The following is a 12,679-nucleotide window of genomic DNA, read 5'->3' on the forward strand; positions in this document are numbered from 1 at the left end:
CAGGTTATAAACTCAGTGTCTACAGAGAAGAATCTGAGTATAGATGGAATCACTTGAAACTTTCTTATATATTTCTATTATTCATGCTTAGTATAATTTAACTTGCTCAGGAAATGCTAAGGACACCTAAAAGAAATAAGTATTTGTAGCTTGCTAAGTCATCATATCAAGGACCAGGAAAGATGGGTCATTAGATAACTACACCAGGTAGCAGGCAGGAAACCTTAGTTTGTTTCATTACTTGAAAGCACAAGGTAGACAGAAAGAACTGACTCATAAAAGTTGTCCTGTGACCTCCACACATCACAATGTCAAGCATATTTCCACAGATGCACACATACATAAACACACACACACAAACACACACACACACACAAAAATAAATAGATATCTATAAATAGATGGATAGATAGGTAGATAGATAGATAGATAGATAGATAGATAGATAGATAGATAGATTATAGACAGACAGATAGATGGGGTGAATTTAACACCTAATATTTGCTTGAATTACCTTTTACCACTTAAGGAAATATAGTTTAGAAGCGCTTCAACAACATTAGTTAGTTCACAGGACAAGGATTAAAGCTAGGCCATGATCCAGTTGTTAGTTTCAATACTGTTTTGTTTATTTTGTAAATGTATGCATTTAAAATTTTTATAATATCCAGGATCAGGACCATGAGAGGTTATATAATTTTGTCTGCTTACTCCCTTGTTTGGTTTTGATTTTTGTTTCTGAATCAGGGTCTCTCACTCTAGTCCAGGCTGTCCTCCTGCCACAGGTGCCCAAAGGCTGGGGATGATGGTATGAACAATAATTAATCTCTTGCAGATTCATTCTTTCCTTTTCTCTGCTGTCCCACAGCAGCATCATGCTTAGCTTTCACTTGTGAAATTAAATCAGATTATAAGAAATACTCTTCCTTTGTAGGCATCCTGTGAAGCCATTAAGCAGGTGAAAAGATTTTCCCTAGGATTTGAAAGGACAGAACTATTGTGACGAACCAGAGCTATTTTATTCCCTGGGGGAAAAAACCCATCAACTTTCAGCTGTGTGGTGTAAAGAGAAGCCTTCCCGCTAGCCTGGTTCCAGAGCCGCATCAGTCCCAAATAACACAGAAGGCTATATTAAATATGAAGCTGTTGGCCGTGCTTGTTTCTTACCGGCTAGCTCTGACTTAAGTATTTACCCAATAATTGTTAATCTAAGTATTTCTCTTACCAGAGAAATTTCTGAGCTTCCTACCCCATGGAAGTTACATCTTGACTTTCTGTGTTTCTCCTACCCAGAGTTCTCCTCGACTCCTAGTCCCACCTATCTTACTTCCCTATTGGCCAACAGTGTGTTATTGACATATACACAGGACTTCCCCCATCAGTGTGATACATCGACCTCTGCATACAAGTACCAGTTGTCAAGAGCATTACAAATAGCGCTCAGCAATATCTTGGGAAAATATTTCAGAACTGATTTCTGGCTGACACAGATTTATATTTTACTTCACTTGAAGTGCAGATAATCAGGTATTTGAAAGCCTTATAAGACAAGAGAACCTACCATTGTTTTTGTCATATCTGACATTTGACCTTTAATTGTTTTCTTTATTTTTCATTATTACATATGATATGTATTATATATTAAAAACATTATATATTAAAAATGTTAGATGATACATCGTGTCTATACTGAAGGATACTTTTTGAACACACAAGACAAAAATCAGTAAGAACAATCCTTTCACAGTGATAGCAATTCTACCAGACGAATGAAGGTCATTGGCTACAACTTCTATGTGCTGAGATCCTTTGCATATTTTGTAGCATTTGAAAAAAGTTCTTGCAGAAGAATATCCATATATCATAAACTATGTTACTATCATCCCTATATTAGTAAATGGAAATTACAGATGCTCTTAAAAAACCTTTCTAAAACTAAAAACATATGTCAAAAATGCTTTGTAGAACAAATGGAACTACTGTCATTGTCATGGCCATTGAATTCTTCCCACTGCACTAAGTAAGCAAATATTTTCACTTAACCTATCTGACTTAATTTTTTTCAGAATAATACATTGGATAAATGTTAGATAGAATGACCTACATTTTAGACATTAATTTTATAGTTGCTTTGCCTTCGTGGATATCTATGCACTACTTCAGAAGACAGATCCTGAGCCATAGATGCTTATGAACTTCTATGATGGTGCTAAGAACGCAATACAGGCACTCTGAAATAGCATCCAGAGCTCTTAACCAGAAAGCCATCTTTCCAGCCACAAAATGTTGTTGGGTTTTCTTTGTCTTGTTATGTATAAAATCATATACTTTATAGACCCTGTGACTCTAAAAAAATCTGTACCAATCTTTTACATGGCAAAATGTTGGATGTTTACCCTCATGGCTGGCTGATTGTAAGCTGTAGACCAATAACACACTATTGTATCATTTATTCTTACCCTGAAAAAAAAGAGAAAAATAAAATAAAACTTTAAATTAGAATTTCTAGTTACTTCACATAGCTTCTATACTATTACAAACTTTAAAATACATATTTAAATGAAATCATTTGAAGCCAAAAGCTGTCTGCAAATTCAAAGCCACATATTTATCCTGCTTCTTCAGTAAACACACATGAGGTTTTCTAATTTTCATGAATCATACATTATTATTTCAAAAAGAACTGCAGCAGGGGACAAAATAGAGTTTAATAATCTACAATAATATTGTGCAGCTGATTTTTACATGACTACTTTACCACATTCCTTTTGCAGATTTCCTTTTTCCTTCCATTTTTTTGTGTTGTTCCTTTTACTCTTAAAGTACATTGTTTTCTTTTTTAAAGGCAGTCTATATAGACTTATTTCATTTCACAAAGAGTTAGCTTTTGACTCTGAACTTCATGGAGGTATTTTTGTTGTCAGTTCCATAAACTTTAAGCAGTACATCTGCTTTCATGCTATAAATCCTGAGACTAAATCACAGTTTTTCTCCCAAGTGGGATGAATGGATTTGAATTGGACACCAGAAAAGAAGGACTGCTGTGCTATTTGTTACAGCCTGCCAACTTCGTTCAATTGAAGCAACAGGGATGTGTTGAAAACCAGGCTGTTTCCATAAGGTCATTATAAAGCCTGCTCTTGGAATTACCAGTGGAAAATTTCAAAGAATCTTCCCACAGAGCATCGATGTGTCTGTATAGCCAAAGAAGCAATCTTCTATGTGTTCACAACTAAGCATAGCAAGACTGGTATCCAAAGGGAGCTTTGGAATCTCTGCCCTTAGTGTGCTGGTTATAAAGTTTGGCAGAGTTGTTTACTCTATTACTTACTGGAAAAGGTCCAAAAGGAATGTTTTGTTTGTTGTTTTATGATAATTCATATTTGTCCATTGAAATCAGCCAATTTTCATTTAAAAATGTGTAGTCACAGAGCAGCCATGAGAGCAGCCTTGAGTTCCTTCTTAAAAATTGATTTAGGTGGTTGTTTAAAATCATGTATGGAAGTTTTACTCAGTGTGGTACCAATACAATAAACACTGTCTCCTCCATACTTCCTCCATACTTATTGACACTGCTTTGTCCCAAAAACTAAAACAATCACAACATAAATTCATAATATAAGCCAAGAGTTTAATAATCTACAATAAACCAAAAGGCTACTGAGTGAGTGTGCTCTCGTGAGTGTGCATTCTGTTTCATCCAAGGACTTCAAGTTCTCTAACTCACTGAAACGGCATTACTTCTTATTTTAGATATGTACTAGATACAAGGAGAACCTAATCCATAATCACAGGTCACATCGTTGAGAAATTAACTCAGGTGAGCATTTAAGAATTCAAGTATAAATTGGAATAAGCATTGTCTAATAAAGCTATAATTACAGACTTGCTTGTTTATATACTGCCCTGATTTTATTCCTTTCCTTTTCTTTCTATATTTCTCCCAGTATAACATTGTTTGCCTTTTTCACTGTCTTTTAGGTCACTGTTCTTTGTAACTAAGCAAGCAGGGGAAAAATGGCTAGTAGTGCAGTGAGCAGATGGCTAACGTGGTCCCCTCCATGTGACTCCAAACACAGAAGTCTGCTCAAGACTACATGGTAAACAGTGTTTATCATAGGTAGGATCATTATCCCTTTAGCCCTTTCATTAGTTCTTTGACCCCTATGGTTCAGCATTAATGAAACCACACTTCCTATTCCTGAGGCTTCTGTACTATTTCACTAGTGTCCTGGTAATGGAGTGTGTGTTTACTGCAGCTACATTACTGAGCTCTCTACTGCTTGCCCCTAGCATCAGTCCCACACAGTTGTGGGTCTTTGACACACACTGGTAAAGTTCTGGGATGAACTGTGCTTATTAGAGCCCACCAGGAAGGCAAGCTTCTTAGTATAATTAGCTCCCCTGAGAACAATGGCTGCCTCCACAGCAGGGAAGCTTGAAGAAATTTAAAGTATGGAAAGCACAGAAAAAGGTACCTGTAATTAAATTCCTTTTCTCCCTCTCTTTCCTTGTGTCATATTTCTTTTTTTTTCTCCCTTCTTTCATTCCTTCTGACTTGTATGTGTAGTCTAGTTTATTTTTAGATTCCATCTTGATTAGCAAAATCTGATTGTGTAATTTGGTAATCAAACCTCTCCTTGCTGAAGGTCACATATTTAATTGGTATATAATATTAATCTTGTTCTTCTTGTAGTGAAAATTCAATAGAGAAAAAAATTATATATATACAAGCAACCTAATGACTTGTAAGTGGAGTGTCTTTATTTGAAGTCTTCACTGTGCAGGTAACACATTCATTTTAACATGGGGCATTGTTCTGCTATTCCCACTGAAGAATGATCTTGATTTTTTTTTTGAGATACCTTTCTCTTTAGAGTTCTCATTTTCTTCATACTTCTTTCTTATTCTCGATCTGTATGCTGTTCGTTCATCCCATTATCCCATTAGAGCCTTCCTCTTGATAGCTGACAGTCTGTTGACTTTTGTTATGAATGTACCAATTATCATTTTAATACTTTCCAATATCTCCCAAGTGGTATGGGTAAGATGTTTAAATAACCCTTAGCAGCAAGTGGCAAAGGCTTGTGATCCAATACACGAATAACAAAAACCCAGCCCCTCTATGGCCTCAGCTTATATTTCTCATTCATCTGGGGCAGTGAAATAGAGTGCGTTATGCCATCCACTTCACTGTACAAATATTTATCTAGTAAAAGGCCATCTCTTGAGGTGTATTATTGGTGTGTGTGTGGAAAGGGTTTTAATAAAGATCTAAGCAATCCTTAGTACATTTGTCTAGACTTGGGAAAAGCATGCTTTGAAGGTCACCAAGGAACAAAAAGAAATGGTAATAACTGTGGTGATTAAAATCATCTGCAGTTACCGAGTTCTTTTGTAAACATCTTACTGACTCAACTGTGAACACAATGGAAAGCAGTCTGTTCAAGTCGCTGACACTATAGCTTTAGAGTCTCTGAATCCGGGCTTTTAAAAGTCAACAATAAAGTCAAGATTTTTTACTCCCTAATTTTCCTGCTCCGAGGCTATATTTGCACAACACAATCAACCCTGCTGTTTCAATCAAGTTAGTGAGAAAAACAAGTCAGGAAAACCAGCTGTTTGGCATTTTGTATATGAAACAGCTGGTTGATTGTCTGAATTTTTCATTTTTGAACTAATCTTGCTGTCATGATATAGAAACATCCTACATACTGATTCATTTCCTTATGAAGTCTAAACAGGTTCAATTATAGGGAATCTGGGGTAAGCAGCCTTAGAATTATTAAGGTATACTTAAGTGCAGCTCCGTGGCACATATAGATAGCCAGAAAAAGAACACAGTGATATAACAGGACAAGTAAGTTGTTAATTTTTATTAGGACTCTAACATAAACTATTTTAAATTCTCTCAGCGGCAGATGTCATGAATGTAATGAAGAATAAATGAGGAACTATTTCTGTTTAACAATATTTTAAACAAGCTTTCCAATATTGGTGAAATTATACAAATCTTTGATTTATATATTGAAATTTGAGTCTAAATTTAGATGTGAATATCCTTTTATCTATGGTTTTATATTTCATTTGATTTATATTTCTCAAGTAAAATAATTCTTGGAGTTACTGTGACTTTTCCCACTCGAACTGTGCAATTTCAGTAGCATAGAGGACATTTTATGTTAGAGAATTACTGCTCTGAACAAAAACATGTATTCACCAAAAGGAAATAATAAAGCTAAAAATATGTCATCACCAGTTTTTTTCTAATTTTATTCATTTATAAGCACATAATATATTAGATTCTCTGAACAATGGCATTAATTATTAGTTTTACATTTATCAACTCAGTGTGTACCTCTGTTGAGTGACATAATGAAATAGAACAATTACCTAGCTCAATCAAAGGCATATTTTGTGCCATTCAGTGATTCATTAATAAAATGCTTATTAAAAATTTAAAATTGATTTATGCTAACACTTTTATACTACAGTTATATATGAATAATAACTCCTGTTCAAATATTAGCATAATAAGTCATTAAATACAATTACCAGTGCAAACACAAATGTTTATGATTTATAAGAAATTACTATTTCACTCTAGTAGCTGAAGGTCAATATATACTGGGGGGTGTCTCTGACTCTTTTTTCTGCTTTTGGGACCCTTCCCCTCTACTGGGTTGCCTCCCCTAACCCTGATATGAGGGTTTGTGACTCATCTTATTGTATCTTGTTATGCTCTGTTCCATTTATTTCCCTTGGAAGTCTGCTCTTTTCTGATGAGAAACTGAGAACAAGTAGATCTGGGGGGAGGAGAAAGGTGGGAGAAGGGGCAGGAAGGAGGTGGGGACTGCATTGTATGAGGGAATAATAATTTTAAAAAAATGGGTATCACAAGTTTGTATTATTTTAAACACTGACCATCACAATGACCCATAAGGGGATGACAAGTCAAGCAGACTAGTCCAGCCACTACTACAAACATATAGACACAAGAACTCATGAAGCAAAGAGTATCCTATACAACAGACAGAATTCATTGCAAAATGTATTTGGTGTAGAGATGGAAAAATAATATTTTATATCCAATAATAATGTAAAACCATTCTTTGCTTTTGGTTGATGTTTTCAGTTGTTGAAGTATGAAGAGAGAAAGGGAAACATCTATAGACTCAGTGTAGATGTCGTCAGTCCATGCAACAGCAAAGGTAATCTCTATTATTTGTCATATTTTGTGTTAATTATATAGAATAACAGGCTTCACTCTGATAACCTCATTCACATATTTAATACTGTCATAATTTCCTCTTCTCATTATCCTTCTTTGCTTCCCTCCTCTTGATGTCCTTCCTCTAGTCTGTATCCCCTTCATCCTATCATACATTCTCTAAAATTTTATGTTCTACATACAGTGAAATTAGTGTATAAATTGCCTTTCCATGTATCACTTATTTCACTTGGCAAAAATCATTTAAAGTTTTGTTCATTTTCTTGAAAAGATATAATTTCTGTCTTCTTGGCTTCATAATATGTTATGATTTATTCATATCACATTTTGCACATCCACTGACAGATACCTATCTTATTTCCAAAACTAAATTGTTATTAATTGTAAGCAAGCAACATGTGATAGACATTTTTTGTACTCCCATAGTTTGATTCTCTGCTGACACAGTAAACCATATAAAGCTGGATTAAAAAAGACCAGGTTTACTGGGTGAAGTGCTCTTGTGTGACTTTCCCGCCCCTCAGAGGTGAGGTGGGGGAAGGAAAGAGGAGAAAATCACATGGCCATTCTAGAGGTTAGGACATGTTCTTGAGCAGCTATTGACTTAGGAAGGAACCTGGACTTTTGGCAGTTTTTCTGAAAGGGGAGGGGTTTGGAATGAGGAGGAGTGGGGTTTATGCAGAGTCTTCAGCCAAATATCCTGACCTTCTTGGATATATGAGCACTGGTTCAAGTCTGGCTAATAGCTGTTGGCATGGGACAATATGAGTAGGGGAAATCTGCAATAGGTTGGTTCATGTTCAGCAGGAGGTGTGGGTCAGTTAACTGCCACGACCTTAGGAATTTGTTATTAAAAGTCCTGATTCATTCCCTAAGTCTCATGACCATGCCTACATGGTATTTAATTCCTGGTCTCTATACCAGCCATGTGATTTCCCTTCCTCCCTTTCCTCACCTCAACTCTGGGATGCTAGAAAGGATACCCTGGAGTCCTTGGCTCATTAAGCTTTGTCTTAGTGTGACTTGAGCTGGCTTATTGAGTCATTTGAGAAAGCTACTATAGGGTACCAAAACACCTGTCAATATGGCTATCAGATGACGCTTTGTATTTTGGCTGTGATAATTTGGGATTTATGCTGTTGTCACTGATAGCTGATTCCTATATTATTTCACTTTAGAAGGTTTCTCATGTTATTGGCATTCTCAAGAATGTGACCTTCCAAGGACAGAGACAGACAGAAAAAAGGAGCACATGATAATTAGAGTGGACACAGAATTTCAACAGTTCTAAGTCAAGCAAAGCCAGGATTTACAACAGACCACTATTGTTAAAAAAAAAAAGGCAGAGGGGACACAGTACAGGTTTCTAAGGGTCAAAGCCTATGAACACCTTTGTCTCTAGCACCCAAATGATCCTAAAATTGTTTGCGTGCATGGCTGCCTGGATTCTTTCCTTTCTTCCTCCCTCTTACCATTCTACTTCCTTCCCTCTTTCTCTCCTTTCCCCCTCCCCCTTCCTTCCTTCCTTTCTTCCTTCCATCCTTCATTCCATCTATGTTTTCTTCTTTAGAAATTGTCAGGGTCTTTCTGTTTAGCCTAGGTTGATTTTAAACTTATTATAGAGCAGAATGGCTTTATTTCCTAAATGCTGGAATGATGATAGAAATACATAACTTCAGCCTGTTATTTTCTGTTGTTTTAAACTAATCACTTTCTATTCATTAGAACAGTCCTCGCAACAAACATATTGGACATTAAACAACAGAGGAAAGGTCAGAGTTTGGTGGCCTATATCCCCTGGCATGAAGGATTTCTAATGAAACTGAATTAATTTCCTTTGTTGGTTTGATTCATTTCTATTTTACTTTAACAAGAGAAAGCAATAAATACTAGTTATAAAGTTATGAAATTTTGCAAGACCATTGAAAAGCTAACTATTACATGCAACAGAAGGGTAACATAAATGTATCTATTAACATCAGTTATAGGATGAAATCCTATATTGTTACACTGGGTTTACAACAATCAAAAAATACCTAAGTTGATTTTGGATTTCCCTTTGACATTTTTATTAATAACAAAGAAATTGTGAGTTTTCTTACTTAGATATGTAACTTACTCCTAATTGCTGCACCTAAAGTAAACAATTATAAAATGACGGAAAAATAAAAGAGTTCAAGAAAAAAAATAGAAAGTATTTTCAATGTCAAACAAAGAGTAAAGGGGCAAAACTTGAGTTCACTACTCAGAAATCTCAAACAGAGAAAATTAACTTTATATTGTTGTCCTCTAAATTTCACACACATGTACTGTGGTATGCAATGTAAGCACTCTTACACACACTCACACACACACACACATACAAACACACACATACAAACACACACACACACTGAAAACTAAAAAATCAAAATTTAGTTTGAGCCAGATGAAAACAAAACATTGTTATTAATTAAAATTGAACATTACCTTACAGGTATATGTTAGTATGAACTATAAATATGTAACATTCACTGGAAGAAAATAAATGACAGAATACACTTTGAATGTTTTATTATTTTCTTTCATTACTTGAGTGTTCAGGATGAGAGAGAGGTACAAAAGCATTCACGCAGATGAGTGCATGCACATGTTTGTGCAAATGAGAATGCATATATGTGTCCTTGAATGTGGAGACTAGAGTTCAACATCAGTGATTTCCTCAATGGCTCCTCACTTTATGTTTTCAAACAGGGTGTCTAACTGTTGATTCAGATAAGGCTAACCAGCCAATGAACTCTAGATATCTGTCTTTCTTTCTGACCCTTCACGCATGATTTTATGTCCCTACTGTGATTCAAATTCAGTCTGCATGCTTGTGTGGTCAATGCTTTAGCAACCACTTTACTGACTAAGCCATCTCCATAGACCCTGAAATTTTATTTACAATGGCACTAAAGTTCATAAACAAATGGTTTAAACTCTAATGAGAATAATACCAACAGTAAAAATATAAGTCAGTATTTGTTGCTCTGTTTTTTTCTTCTCTCATAAAATATATAGTGACCTCAGTCTCCCCTCTTCTCTCCACTCCTCCTACTGTCCCCTCCATCTCCCTGCTCACACCCCTGGGATCGACTATTCTTCCTTTACACTTCAGAAAAGATCAGGCCTCTCAGTAATATCAATGGAACACACAATAACAAAATGCAGTAAGACTAGGCACAAAGTCTTATGTGAAGGCTTGACAAAGCAACCCAGTAAAGGAAAATGGCCCCAAGAGAAGGCAAAAAAAGTCAGAGACTTCCACAAAACCTCAGGCTAAACAACCATATCAAGTATGCAGAGGACCTAGCACAGACTCATGCAAGCTCTGTAGTCTTCTCTTCAGTCTATGAGCCCTGTTCAGTTGATTCTGGGAGTTATGTTCTCCTAGAGTCCTCACCCCTCTGCCTCCTACAATTCCTCCTCCCCCTCTCTGCGGGGTTCCTCTAGCTCCACCTAATGTTTAACTGTGGGACTCAGCATCTGATTTCATCATCTTCCAAAGGAAGCCTCTCTGGCGGCAATTGGGCTAGACACCGATCTGATTTTGTGAAATATCATTAAGAATCATTTTGACAGGTTTTATGTGTTGGAATGGGGAGCAGTCAGTCATGTTAGGTTTCACCCTGAGGTCTCTGAGCCAATACTTCTTCCAGTTCTTGCTGACACTAGCTCCCTCTACTAGCTTGGGCCTGAAGTTGGACCAGTCATAGGTTGGCCACTCCCACAAGTTCTGAGCCACCATTGATCCAACACATCTTACAGGGAGGACAGGGTTGGGTAGAAGGTTTTGTGGCTGAATTAGTGTCCCAGTCCCTCCAGTGGAAGCCTGGACTGGTTACTGAGGATGGCTGGCTCAGGCCATTGTTCATATCTTCTATTACTAGGAAACATGGATAGGGTCACAGTCATAGGTACCAGGAAGTTTCCACTGAACTCACTATGTTTCCACATCACCCCATAAATATCTCCCTATTCTGCATAGCTAAGAATGTCACAAGTTAAACTTTTATTCTCCTATACTGTTCTATAAATTGGCTTATTATGGATGTTTCTGTTTTGCAGATACTGCTAAAGAAAGGTGGAGGTAACTTTTAAATGTTTCAGAAATGACAGCAACAAGAAAACCTCATTCAAAAACAAAGTTCTATTTTAAAATGTGTTATCTTCTTGCCAAGATGAATATAAAATCTACACTTTTAACATTTTTTACAACTTCACATTTTGTACCTCAGATCTCAAGAGCTTACTTTATCCCTCCTGACTCTAACTCCCTACCCATTAATTAACAAGTTTGGTTCCCTGAATTCCATTCTACTGTTTCATTGTATGAATTTGAATTTTAAAATATTTGACATAAGCAGTGTTCTGTCTTTCTGTAATTCCCTTATTTTAGCCTCATGTGATAAATGAACATTGTTATGTATTTCATTGTTTCCATTCTTAGTTTTTGTACGTATGTCTCAATGCTTCTATCTCAAATTATGAAAAATTTCAAGAGTTCAGAAGAGTTGGGGGAAGAGATACTGTGGTTGGGATGTATTGTGTGGAAAAAGAAAACATTTTACTTAAAAAGTAAAATAAAATAACTGGATTCCTTGAGTGTGGTGTCTGAACATGGGTGCCAGTTGGGAGGCCTGGGCAGTTTATAAAGCTGCTAGCAGTAGAACCAGTATTTGTCCCTAGTGTATGAACTGGTATTTTGGGGCCCATTATCTATGAAGGGATACTCTCTTTGCCCAGATACAGGGTGAAGGGTCTTGTTCCTGCCCCAAAGTGACACTTTGATGATCTCTCCATGAGAGGCCTCACCCCCACTAAGGAGCAGATGGGGGTGGGATGGAGAGATGGTGGGGCAATTGGATAACAGCAGGGAGAGGGAATTGAGATTGGTATGTAAAAATGTTTTTAATTTAAATTAAAATTAATCAGGAAATATGTACAAAATAAAATAAAAACCTACAAAATTTCAAGTGTTCTATGACTTCTAGCAAGTATTTAGGACAAAATGTTTATTATATTCTTTAAATTATCATACTGTCTGCATGTGTCAACTCGTCACTATACTATAATCAAAACCATTAATAGGTCCTGAGCATTTTATATATTTTTATTTTTTATTTACATTAGAAACAAGTTTGCTTCACATGTCAATCCCAGGTACCTCTTCCTCCCCTCACCCACCCACCAGCCCACCCCCTCACCTAATCCCCACTCCATTCCCCAGGAGGGTGAGGCACTCCATGGGGGATCTCCAGAGTCTGTCTTTTCTTTCAGAGCAAAGTATAGGCCCTCCCCCAAGAGTCCAGGTTGAGAGAGCATCCCTCATTGTGGGTTGGGCACCCAGAGTCCATTTGTATGCTGGGGTTAAAAACTTATCTACTACCCAAGACCCCACCAATTGCCTAGGCCTCATCAATGACA

The 12,679-nt window shown here is 36.5% G+C and overlaps 1 long non-coding RNA gene across 3 annotated transcripts; it reads left to right on the forward strand.

Annotated features, from left to right (window-relative positions):
- Positions 1–427: 427 nt before the first annotated feature.
- Positions 428–12,126, forward strand: LOC121136967. 3 transcript variants are annotated; one of them, XR_005874165.1, is made up of 6 exons: positions 428–808; positions 3,754–3,820; positions 3,982–4,120; positions 4,697–4,787; positions 7,136–7,211; positions 11,321–12,126. It is a non-coding gene; the product is annotated as an uncharacterized LOC121136967 (long non-coding RNA). The 3 variants fall into 3 exon arrangements; XR_005874164.1 differs by lacking the exon at positions 428–808 and having other exon boundaries at positions 1,680–3,820; XR_005874166.1 differs by lacking the exons at positions 428–808; positions 4,697–4,787 and having other exon boundaries at positions 1,680–3,820.
- The last annotated feature ends 553 nt before the right edge of the window (positions 12,127–12,679 follow it).

This window comes from Mesocricetus auratus, unplaced genomic scaffold (assembly GCF_017639785.1).
Source record: "Mesocricetus auratus isolate SY011 unplaced genomic scaffold, BCM_Maur_2.0 Super-Scaffold_100676, whole genome shotgun sequence".
In the NCBI taxonomy this organism is placed as follows: Eukaryota; Metazoa; Chordata; class Mammalia; order Rodentia; family Cricetidae; genus Mesocricetus; species Mesocricetus auratus.